Below are 13,675 nucleotides of genomic sequence, written 5' to 3'. Positions count from 1 at the left end.
CCTTATTTTGGGGAAGTTATCCAGTAACTCGGTCACCTTGTGCTTTATTGCCAATAAATTGTTTTTCCTAATTTGTTCCTTTTTTCCAAATTACCCATCGCGCCGAATGGAAGTTTTCAACGAAATAATGTCAATAGGGGCTTATATTGCTTCTACTAGTAAAATTTAAAAGGTTAAGGACTAAATCTAAATTCTAAACCACCCTCAACATAGTGACATAAGCCTCTAAAATCAGTCACTAACGATCAAGTAAGCTCTCATGCCTGCAGCGCTAACGGCTTGACAGCCGATAAAACTGATCGTGTGTTGGTCACGACGTGCTAGTTGTAGAGTCAACATCTCCTGAGGGTGCTCCAGTTTCGGGGTGAAACGTACGTGGAGAGTATTTTATGAGTGGGTTATTCGGCTTTTCGGGGATGATAGCAAAATAAATAAATCATTATATAAGCATGATGAACTTCCGCAAAGTAACGCCTGCTTCTATCCAAACACACGATCAGTTTTATCGGACGTCAAGCCGTTAGCGCTGCAGGCATGTGGTCTTATCGGATGGCTAGCATAAGGCTGTATTGTTAACCACAACTGTCTAAAGTTAAAGAACGTTATTTTACTAAGAACTGTTTAAAGCTATTTTACCTAACCTGTAATTTTCGTAAACCTTTAAGACTTATGTCTAGATAAGCCTCAATAAGGAAAATCGCGTTTCCTAAATGTAATATTACTCATTTCAATCGATAAAACACATCATATGAATTCCGAATATAGACAGATTGGTCCAAAACATCTGACTTATAAATAAATCGCAATTCAAAACAGTGAATCCCACACTAGTCGAGATATAGAGATGATTGCCAGCGAATCAGTCATGCGGTGACGTGAAAACAAACACTAAACATTGGATAGTTTTTAGTTTATCGTAACAAATGGACGACTTTGATGTTAATTACAGCTGGAAACTAGGTGAAAATGTATTATGCCGACCACAGACGTTGTTTTTTTTTTCATTATCATTTACTTCGTCATCAACCCATATTCGGCTCACTGCTGAGTCGAGTCTCCTCTCAGAATGAGACGGGTTAGGCCAATAGTCCACCACGCTGGCCCAATGCGGATTGGCAGACTTCACACACGCAGAGAATTAAGGTAATTCTCTGGCATGCAGGTTTCCTCACGATGTTTTCCTTCACCGATTGAGACATGTGATATTTAATTTCTTAAATGCACACAACTGAAAAGTTGGAGGTGCATGCCCCGGACCGGATTCAAACCCACACCCTCCGGAATCGGAGGCAGAGGTCATATCCAGTATATCATTTACTTGCTTTTTTTTTATTCTTTACAAGTTAGCCCTTGACTACAATTTCATCTGATGGTAAGTGATGATGCAGTCTAAGATGGAAGCGGGCTAACTTGTTAGGAGGAGGATGAAAATCCACACTCCTTTCGGTTTCTACACGACATCGCACCGGAACGCTAAATCGCTTGGCGGTACGTCTTTGCCAGGGTGGTAACTACCTGGAAAAATTTGTGCCCTATTTATTGGGGCGTAACATTGAGATTCCTCTTTTGATGACCTAGTAACACATCTAACAGTATTCAACATCATTGTCTAATAGGTACAGAGTCAATCAAGCAAATACAATAACATTCAGCAGTGAAACACAAAGGTTCAGGTTCTAGTATTTATTTAACAAGGTTTCGTATCGTCGCCCGCTATTGTGCGATAACCAATGTATGGGGCCGTTTTCCGAACGGCTTTTGTAATTCGATACCAGTTCAAGTGCGCTATTGTTATGCGATAGCAAATATAGGCGAAAGATGATTGGCGTACGTCTAGTTTTTTTTTTAAATTTTATTTAGAAGACTTGTTACAATCAAATAAAGCCAAACAAGGGGTCAATGGAATTATTGTTATAGCTTGGCTAGTTCGTTGATGACACTCAAATGATATGCGGGCGACGGGGACTGCGCGGGTGTGATATTGTGCGTGCGGGTAATTCATTCATTCGGGATTTTTCATTCATCGCTACACGCGCCCCGGTCCGCGCGGACCATCGGGAGTGTTACCAACGAATTTGCCAAGCTTTAAATGTAAAGGTAATAATAAGGTAAAGTAAAACGTGTTATTAAGTAAGCTCCATACGAACATGCTTATCATCAGTATCATACATTTGCTAATTTTAGCATGCTATTTTTAAGTATGCTCCTGAATAAGCATGCTCAAAGCAAACATTCCAATTACACATGCTAATTGTATCTATCGCTCTCTGTCTATAGTATAGTGTTAGACAGGGAGAGATGAAGGTGAAGAGAATACAGAAAAGCAATGCTGATCGACTAGCATAAATATAAGCCCCCTTCTACCCGCGCAGCAAGTAGCATGCTCATAAATCGCACGACTGTTGATTCTTGAGCAAGCTCGAAATGAGCATGTTCATTATTAGCAATGCTGCGATACACATGCTAATAAGTAACAACTACTCAATTGTAGCATGCGATCGTGCTTGAAATGAGCATGTGTAACAGTAGCTTAAATTTCCAGTTGTGTTATCACAGCCCGTCTGTCAACAGGATCTACGCTGGATGCGTGCGGAGATCAATTTCCTCCGCTACTAACCCGTAATGGGTCCTTGGCTGAACCATAAATATTTAAACAGCGCAATAATATGTACCATTCCCATGCACATTGGCTGTTTAAATGTTACTGCGAAAGTTGGAAAGGCGGGAAATCTTAGTACTTGCTAGATTTCTTTTTTATTGTCACTAAATAGGCTTGGATTTGACTAAATCCTTAGACTTGGTAGACTTCACACACGCAGAGAATTAAGAAAATTTTATGTATGCAGGTTTTCTCACGATGTTTTCCTTCACCTAAGACAAACTCTCCGGAATCGGAGGCAGAGGTCATACCCACTGGGCTATCACGGCTCAACATAATCTTATGTAATGATGATGAATATTGTAAAGAATGATGTTGATGTAAAAAGTCTAACTCTACAAATAGCAAAAGTGCGTAAATAAGGTTGAAATAATCGAATTTGGAATAATGGGGATGATGACTAGGTTTGAATATATTGATTTTTATGATACATTCGGGTAAATAGGGTCAATGTTAACTAATGTATACTTAAAAAGCAAGGTTTGTCTGGATATTTGTATAATAAATAAGATTATAAAAATTCAAAATCTATTAATTTTTTTTTATCGCAATTAGATGAAAATTCATACAGTTTCAGCTTCCTTACATTAAATGTAACATTTTTCAATACATGAACTATAAACATAAACGCGCAAATAACAAAGATATTAGTAATTTTGTTTGAACGCCCATACAAATCTAACGAACAGCGAGTCAACGACGTCACTGATTCGTGCCATTTTGTATGGGGCGTTTTTCAGGGATCCGCAGCAGCGCCGCAAATCTGACCCTTTAAATCCCTGTAGCTCCGAAAGTAATGATCGCAGATACCCTGTTACTTTTATAAATTTGCTTTACTATTAGCATACTCTTAATTTATATACATTTTAAAAAACTGACATTATCCCTATTACTGATTGGCTTTGCCTCAGAAATTTGACATTTGACAGTAACATTGTCAGTATTCCACTTTGATAGCCCGCCATTAATATTTATGTGCAATAACTCATCAATAGTTGTTTTGTAAGCGACCAATAGTAAGGATGAATGCCTAACAATATGTCGTAATCTCATTGAAACTGTTCGGAATATTCAAATGTATGACAGATTGCCCCATGATTATCATTCATTGTGGTACAAGAGTCTCATTTTTTTCCTATTATTTACTACAATCTCTTGACTACAATCTCACCTGATGGTAAGTGATGATGCAAAATCAAAAATCAAAATCAAAATCAAAATTCATTTACTTCAAGTAGGCTCAATTTACAAGCACTTTTGACACGTCAGTTGATTATTTGTAAAGATTCTACCACCGGTTCTGCTGAGAAGATACCGGCAAGAAACTCAACAGTTGCTCTTTTGAAATGAAAAAGTCTTACAGTATTATAAGATGTAAGCGGAAATTGTTAGGAGGAGAATGAAAATCCACACCCCTTTCGGTTTCTACAGGACATCGTAACGCTAAATCGCTTGGTGGTACATCTTTGTCGGTAGGGTAGCTAGCCACGGCCGAAGCCTTCCACCAGCCAGATTTGGACCAATTAAGAAAAGCTCTTTAAGCCCAGCCGGGGATCGAATCCAGGACTTCCATCCGGTGCGGTGGATAAGTATATCCAGGATATACTTATCCACCGCACATACCACTGCGCCACGGATTTCGCCGTCTTTCAGATCTTCGTGATTTTATATGTTTAAGCTAAGAGTTTGTCAGTTGAAACCAATACTGTTAGAAGAAAAAAGATGTATATAGGTTACATAAATCACATTCGATGTTTACAACTGGCACCTAAAACATATTTCAGGGGCGTTGTCAACGGCGCGACTGTCGCAGACTGTCAGTCTGCGACTGAGCTCAGGTTTGCTAATTAGCATAGCTTTAACTTGCCACTTGCGCATCAGAACAGAATCGGTATTATACATTTTGTACGGCACATCAGAAGCCATCACGACATCACAACACGTAAGTGTAAACGTTGTCATATAAAATGCATGATACCGATTCTGTTCTGATGAGTCACGACACGACACGTCAGACAAATATAAATCCGGCTTAAACATAAAATACAGTGTTAATAAAGCGAAATGTCTTCGAAAAGAAAGATGGCATGACTTACGGTTAAATGTATTCTACTCACGCCATGACCTCTGAAGCGGAAGGATATATTATTTGGTATTCCGGTCTTATGTGATTACCGACGCAATTATTCATCTATTCATCTTATTATTTATCATTATCAGCCGATTTCAACAGCTCTATAAAGGCCTTAGCCAAGTTACAGATCAATTTGTCCTTCTACAAAAGATAACGCTTCGAAAACGTAGTAAGTAGCTATACATAGCTACCTATATAGGGTCATCATCATCATCATCATCATTATCAGCCGATGGACGTCCAGTACTGGACATAGGCTTTTTGCATGGACCTACAAGCATAACCGTCTCGAGCCGCCAGCATCCAGCGGTTTCCTATACATGTTGCTCGGAAGTATTTTCTATAACATCAAGGTGTTGACAAGTCCACTTATAGCAGCCGAACTGCATAACTAATTTTATTTTAACTTAAAAAAAAAATTTATGTTTTCATACAAAGTAATTCAAATAATTCTTACTATTCATGTAACACACGCCTTTATCTATCCTTGCATTTTCAAACATGTAATCGTAGTGGTAAGACTGTCGATATCGACGAAATATCAGTGTTAGATAGCCCAATTATCGAGGATGGCTATAGGCTATATATTATTCCCGTATTCCTACGGGAACGGGAACCACGCAGGTGAAACCGCGTAGCGTTAGCTAGTTCGCCACTGCCCTAAAGAGGCCTGATGGTAAGCGATGATGCAGCTTATGGTGGCACGCGCAAGCACAGAAGATGCCTATTCACTCTTGACTAGATGATACCCATATTGTAGGTGGTGGGGAAAACGGAAGCTGGAAGAGCATTCCACATCTTTGCAGTGCGTATAAGGAAAGATAAACTAAACCGCTTAGTATGGACCGAGGAATATCGACGACGTAGCGGTGCAGATCTCTGCGATGCCTAGCATCCTGTGGTAGAACGGCGAAGGTGGCACAAGATCGAACAATTTCTGAGCGCACTCCCTGAAATATATTTTGTAGAACACCGATAGACAGGCAACCTTTCGGCGATGCTCTAAACTTTGAAGTTTAGAGTTTGTTAATGCCTCATTGTCAACGTGCCTTCTAGTAAATGATATTTTATACTAGGCAATAGCGCATTAAAACTGAGGCGGACAAATGTGGAAAATTTACTTTCATTTAGTCGCTTATTAGACAACGAACGTTATTTAATGTCGAGACAATGTTGAGTTGTGTGTTCAGGAAGTGTAAAAACTATATATAGATAAATATTTAATGGAATTAAAGACAAAATTGTGCATGTGTCAGTGGGGTCGCTAAATTCGGATCACTTTTTCCGGTATTTTTTTAGGGTCATAACCGATCTAAAGTATAAAATTATCATTGCTTCTAGCACGTTTATCCACTAGAAATCGGTTCAGCGGCTTAACAGACAGACAAACTTACTTTCTCGTTTATTATTATTTATATTTAAATAATAATAAATGAGACTGGCTACTGAAGGCAAAAGACCGATCAAAATGGCAGCACCTGGAGGAGGCCTTCACTTAAATAAAAGGGAAGAAAATAAACATTTTAAAATTATAACTTACTTAATTTAACAATTAACAAATTACAATACTTATCACCTAATTAATTGTAAATAAGAAGAAATAAAAGGCTTTTTTATTTTTTATTTTATTTATTTTATATTTAAATAAATATGGATCTCGCAGTATCGAGTGAACAATGTCGGCCCCATTTGCCACTGCCCTAAAGAGGCCGCGCAGTATTTACTGGTGTTTCACGAAAAAAACGAACGCGCAGTTAGTCGTTACAGGCGGTAATCAAGGCCAAACCATTAATTTACCCGATCAATTGTATTTAAATACGTATTCGTACCTATGCTACTACTAACATAAGTAACTGTTAGCTGTTTGTTGATGTTTATGTTACTTAAACAAGAACTATTCAAAATCACGTTAAGATTTTTTAATATCTCATTATTAAAAAAAATAATCTTAATTTTATTTTTTTTGTGGACGGCCTCCGTGGCGCGGTGGTATTGTAGTTATCAACCCATATTCGGTTCACTGCTGAGCTCGAGTCTCCTCTCAGAACGAGAGGGGTTAGGCCAATAGTCCACCACGCTGGCCCAATGCGGATTGGCAGACTTCACACACGTAGAGATTTTAATTTTAAAATGCACACAACTGAAAAGTTGGAGGCGCATGCCCCGGACTTGATTCGAATTCCACACTCTCCGGTATCGGAAGCAGAGGGCATATCCACTGGACTATCACCCCGATTATCTGGACTGGACTATCACAACCGATTAAGGTTTTCTTAATTGGTCCAGGTCTGGCTGGTGGGAGACTTCGGTTGTAACTAGTTACCAACCTTCTGGCAAAGACGTCCCACCAAGCGATTTAGCGTTAAGGTACGATGTGTAAAAACCGAAAGGCCCGTCAAGTTAGCCCGCTTCGATCTTAGATTGCATCATCACTGACCATCAGGTGAGGTTGTAGTCAAGGGCTAACTTGTAAGGAAAGAAAAACACACGCAAAGCCGCTAGTTTTCAGTAGCAATAAATAATGGAGAGAAAAATATCACCAACAAGGAGAATTGCCGAAGTAGATGTTTTGTGTGATATGAGAAAGTTTTCATAAAACACATATAATTGTGTTGTTACCATACACAATGGGGAGAAATCTTCTGTAAATAGTTATTGATATTATATATGATATATTATTATTTGATGACGAATGTAGCGAACGGCTCTTTATTCGTATCTTATTTTTCTCAGTAAGTACTATATTCTCGACACGATACCATGTCCGTTTTGATGTTATCAGTTTTTCTATTATCAAAATACTTTTTTTTCGTTTTGTATTTACTTACATTTTGAATAGGTAAATAATGGTAGGGTATTTTTATTACATACATTATTCATACAAGGATATTTATCTAATCTTAATTAAATTTCCTGGACCACTCGATTATAAAGCATAGCAAGCTTTTCCAATAATATGTTGCAAAGGTATGAGTGTATGACTTGTTCTTCAGTAAATCGATTTGTTTTGTTTTGAAGATGGTTGCCGATTTAATTACAAATTAGTAATTACTAATTATTTTATTATACTTCTTCCATTCTGCTCTGCGCTCAACAGTAAGCCTTATATGGGTTGACTTTTGAATTTCAAAAATTCCGTAGGAACCATGGATTTTTCGGGTATTAAAAGCGGCCTATGTAAAACCTATATCCATTCCAAATCCAATTTCAGTCAAATCGCTTCAGTAGCCGCAGTGCAACGAAGGAACAAACATACACACACACACACACACACACACACACACACACACACACATAGACACACTTACACATAAACATTCGCTTTATAATATTAGTGTGATAGAACACCTTTGGACGGAAGTACGGATTAGATAATGTACTTATTTAGAAAATTGGTCAAAAAGGTCTTCTTAGAGTGTCAAAAAGTAGCAGTAATATCAGCAAAAGATCTTGTTGGAATAGGCAGGAGTCCAACATCCACAATAGCTATTTAGGAAATATCTGACATTGTTTCTCGAATATATTCAAGTCTAGATGGTTCAGTTAAATCAGCAATCCTTTTTTTCCTTGTTTGAACCTAGGAGTAGTGAGAGTTATTAAATTACAAGATACTGACTATTTTATTTTCTAAAGAAACACTCCTACATATTTATTTTTTTATTTATGAGAATTAACATTCTATCGTTACATGTTAAAAGTTAAAAACATGTAATAATCTTCAGAGTGTCTTTGAGAGCGTAATTCGTTTTTCTGTTTGGGTTTTATCTATTAAGGTTACGCCACCTGAGCTTTTCGAGCTTAGCTTTTGCTGTCATGATAACTAACAGTCTACAAAACTGTGTAATCTGGTATAAAAAGCTTGATTTATCCCCGTCGATTTAATTCATAAATTAAAAGACGAAAGTTAAGTGTGTAAGTATGTTTGTTCCTTTTTTACGCTGCGATTTGGCTGAAATTTGGAATGGAAATAGATTTTACTCTGGATTAACACATAGGCTACTTTCATCCCGGAATAATCTATGGTTCCTGCAGGATTTGCGAAAAACTGAATTCCACGCGGACGAAGTCGCGGGCGTCTGCTAGTTATATTATAAACTATCAGTGCATTTCGGAGCTATATATACTCCAAATACCGCCTACCATAACTACCCGCGTAAAAATTTAAATAGGTCCATTATTTTATGCGAACAAATACAGACAAAATTTAAATGATTTCCGGTAAAAACTACTTGTATTGCGGCTTTGTAATATTACAGTTCGTTTCATGTAAAATGGTGCGGGTGACAGTTCGTCTAAGAAAGAAGAATTTCGCCGCGATTCCCGATAATAGTACGTAGAAAACGTCGTACAAGCGACTGTCACCATACCCATGCTATCTGAATAACACTTTAGTTTGATAAGACGCATTGCAGCGGCTAGCGTGGTCTTAACGTTTGAAGGTTTACGCAAGAGTTACCCGCCGCGTTAGAAAGTTGCTTGTAGACTGGTCAATAATATTATGTCCATACCATTTGCTGATATCTGGATAACAGGTTAAGGGTTTACATTTAATACAAAATCGTTTCTTCAAATACAATTCTGCATGTTGCCAGGAGGTTTGTTACATACTCAATATTATGAATACTCAATACTTTACAGCGCATGGTCTATTAATAAACCAATTTAAACGATTGGACTACTAAATAATCGTGTAATATACCTACTTTCACCAGGGATTGTCTGGGAAGAGATTGCTTGAACGATAACACCGCCTTTGCACACCGGTATGCTAATGTTATTATGTAAGCTTTATCTATATTCAAGTATTGTAAGTAAATCTTGAGGTAGTGAAATATTTTAAATTATTTAAAAAGTTAAAAGCTTAAAAAGTGGTTTACTATTTGTTTGTTTGAATACTCAAACGATGTCTTTTCATTTATTTATCTTGCAACATAGATACATAATCTAGTTTGCAAGCATCTGGCAAAGTCATTTTTAAGATAGCAAACTCTATCCGAGGATAGCTTATTGGCATGCTTTATTTAAGAAATGGATTGATATATCAATATTAGATAGGAAAAAACGGATTAGGATTGATTATTAATTTCGGGCGTAATGACGTAGCTTACTTGTCGTTTTACGACGAATCGAGACAATAAATGTTTATTTTATTAAATACTTTGTCCATGCGGAAGAATTGATATTATTTATGTTCTTACACCCTAAAATATTATATGCATCGCTGGTATCCTAATAATATATAATAAATAAATAAATGATTAAAGAAGGGAACCTTTTCCCATCAGTCGGGTGAGGGGCGAGCGCGGGGCGCGCGGCGTGGAGGGCCGCAAGGTCAGGGGCCCGCAACCCGCGAATTTTTGCACTGTACAGCGGAGCGACGTCTGTCCGTGCTGGTTGAACTGAGTTGATGTTAGTTGAAGCATGTTGATATTGGTTGATAGGCATCACTGCATAGTCACATAGCAGGGTTATTATGTATCTCGGTGTGCCATTCAAATAATGAGTCACTACATCGCTTAACATCATATTTTCGTTTATGCAATAATCTAAGATCGTATTTTCAACGAAATGACATGCTTCTTCATTTTACGTAAAGTGACAGTAGGTAACATTGAAGTGGCAGTACCAATCAGTAAAGTTATTTCAAGGAAAAACCCGTTATTTACGTATTTTCGTTGAAATAATCATGTTAGACGATTGTTAAACATAAAAATTACTGCCATTTGATGTAAAATGACATAGTTAAGATAGTTTCGTTGAAATAACTATGTTAGATGATCACAATTACGAAAACACGATGAAAAACGATGTAGGTACTTACTATTTGAATAGTACACCGAGTTACTTACTATTTGAATAGTACATAGTAACCCTGCAGGTGAGATCGCAGTCAAGGGCTAACTTGTCAATGGATAAAAAAATCCTGCCTGAACTTTTTACCTTAATTAATTGTTATTATGAAAAAAGATTAGATCTTTGTTACTCATACGTTTCACATCTGGTTACTATAAATGGAGTTACGTATCCACTAGATATTTTGATATCAACAACCTCAACAACAATTAAAAACAATTATGTCAGCGGATGTAACGACTAACGATTGATCAATACCGTGGGAGTATGAAATACATTATTAAAAAATTAGGTTTAGTGATGTGTCATTATCGTAATCAATGTTTCGATTTATAAAATCGATCGATTGCTTGTAATATTCTGCGAGTCTGTTAGATTCCACTGTTTACTTTATTTTTTTTTTACAATAATTTTTTTTTTTTTTTTTAGAAAGAATACAATATGGAACTTAAGCTAACTTATCCTAATAACTATACAAATCATGCCCACGTGGAATGGTGGCAAGAATACTGGCTGCATTTCCGCGCTGGATAGCCAAGCTGATCAGGCAAAAAATGAGCCAGCCCTTCTGTCACCAGTCGAGGCAACTAGCCGCCGTTTACTTTATTCATGTATTTATTATTCTACAAAATACATATTTATATTAAACGTAACCATGATGCAACACAAACCACAGTTGGTATTACTGTGCACTGGTTATTATTACATAATATCAATATTAACAAAAAAAAAGTAAAGAACAATCATTAGGAGGTAGTAAAATAAAAAACATAATTATTGTGTGATTGTACCGCTGCTGCGACGCTATACAGGCTGTCCAAAAAAGTATTCCTTCAATTTCCGTTTATGCACGATCGTAAATATACTTGTATCATGTAAAAGATATTAACAGATTACTTAATTGATTCTCTGGAAAAATACTCTACTCAACATCTAAATCAAATTTTAAAAATAAAAAAGCCGTGTGTGGATTTTCAAGGACTTTAATTCGTATAATTCATCTTGTTATCAATAATTAAATTTATTTTAATAGTATTTACATATCCAATTTAATTTTATAAAAGCTGTTTGAACGTTTTGAAATTTTACCAATAAAAGAAAAATCGATTAAATATCTGCTAATGACTGGGAAATAAATCCTATGTCAATCCCATTATATAATGCTTTTAAAACGGTAAACAAAAAAAATATTGTGTAAATTATATAGATTAAAAAACATAATCCTTCTAAACCCGATCAAAAGATGATGTTATGTGCAAAATTAATTCAGAATGTCGAAATATCGATTCTACTAAACAATTAATCGATTCCACTTAAAATCACTACAACGCCTTGACTCTGAGCACCGCGTCAAGGCAATGTGGTATACCCACTCGTACCTCATACACAGACATACAGAACATATAGACGGAGCACGGAGAAACGACAATGTTTTTGCCTTACTTTTTACCCGATTGATTATGGTGAACTATGTTTTCGGGCCTATAACTATTTATATTTACGGCACATTAATAATTTTACATAATAAAATTGTTGAAACACATTTTATATATTTAATCGATCATCCAGGTGTACTTATACATTTTTATGAAATGTAACTTCAAAACTGTCTGATTTAATTTTTTATACAACATTTCAACCCTTAAAGATATTAATGTGATTTAAGAATTAGTTATCTTAACATTTCTTTTATAGAAAGCTTCAACCCCTGTATCATAAGTTACATATTTCCGTGACAAAAAGTTGCCTATATAAAATTTATCTAATCCAAAAATTAGGCATAATCGTTTCAGCGGTATAGCCTTGAAAGAGGTAACACACAGACAAACTTAATTTCGCATTCAAAATATTAGCATGGATTAGTAAGTGTAGAATTTATAACTCGTTCGTCTAGTCTGAGTCTATATCATTCAAGTGTAGTTTTTTCGGCATTTTTTCCGCAACACAAACTAGACTGGATGGAACCGCTAGTGTTTTTGTATGCTTGCGAACCACGCAGCTAGGCAAAGCCGTTTCCTCACTACAATGAGATGTTTTAGGGTTCCGTACAATATTCAAACTAAAATTCTGTCTATTCAGACTAGAATCTAGGATTTTCATTATAGATGAGTTCAACTGTAGAGTTTCTTGCCGACTCTTCTCAGCAGAACCTGCCTTTCGAATCAGTGGCTTTACAAATAGTCAAACTGGTAGATTCAAAAGTGCTTGTAAACTAAGTTTACTTAAAATAAACTAATTTTGCCTTTTTTGTTGGTAATCAATTAAAATTTTTATATACACAAATCCATATTAGCTTTCAAAACTTTGCTATCAAAACTTTGCTTGCAGAACAGATAAAGCAAAAAGCCCTAACCCCAAATTAAATTATACAGAACCCGCCAGTGCGATTCATACTGGCACTTGGCAGTCGTTTTTCTTCATTATTAAGCAGGTGTAGCCAATTTCATATGCGTTTTAACACCCTCAAGGATATCTGCCTACACTTGCACTCGAGGCACTATTTTGAGATGTAGCAAAAAATGTATATACCTACTATACTGATTAATTAATTATCAGTTAGTGTTATTTTAGTACATGAATGATTTTCTCATAGCTATGTGCTATGCCAGCCTGACTCCGTTTGAACTCATTGTATGTGGACCTCGATTCTAATTGCAAGTCGATAAATTTTACCGGACGTCATGCCAACATAGTCAAAACTAGCGGACGCTCGTGACTTCGTCCGCGTGGTTTTCAGTTTTTCTCAAATCCCGCGGGAACTGTCGCGGACTTTTTTTAGTACTTTTAAAGGAGAACAATTCTGTCTCACAAGGTTTTTGCGAAATTTCAACCGTTTACGCAGCGCACGCAGCGTAAGCTCACAATAGGTAAAAATCCCCCGATTTTGAAACATTCGTCATTGGTGCTTTGCTCCTATTGATCTTAGCGTGGTAATACATAGCTTATAGCCTTCCTCGATAAATGGGCTATCTAACACTGAAAGAATTTTTCAAATCGGACAGAGTTTAGCGCGTAAATATTATTATTAT

General features: G+C 36.5%; 1 protein-coding gene across 3 annotated transcripts in view; it reads left to right on the top strand.

The window, feature by feature from the left end:
• The window catches only part of LOC112050556 (protogenin B), a 136,571-nt gene that overhangs the window by 488 nt on the left and 122,408 nt on the right, over positions 1-13,675 (top strand). The window lies entirely within an intron of this gene.

The sequence above is a fragment of the Bicyclus anynana genome, chromosome 10 (assembly GCF_947172395.1).
Source record: "Bicyclus anynana chromosome 10, ilBicAnyn1.1, whole genome shotgun sequence".
In the NCBI taxonomy this organism is placed as follows: domain Eukaryota; kingdom Metazoa; phylum Arthropoda; class Insecta; order Lepidoptera; family Nymphalidae; genus Bicyclus; species Bicyclus anynana.
Note: the sequence above shows the minus strand (reverse complement) of the source record. Positions and strands in the feature narration are given on the sequence as shown.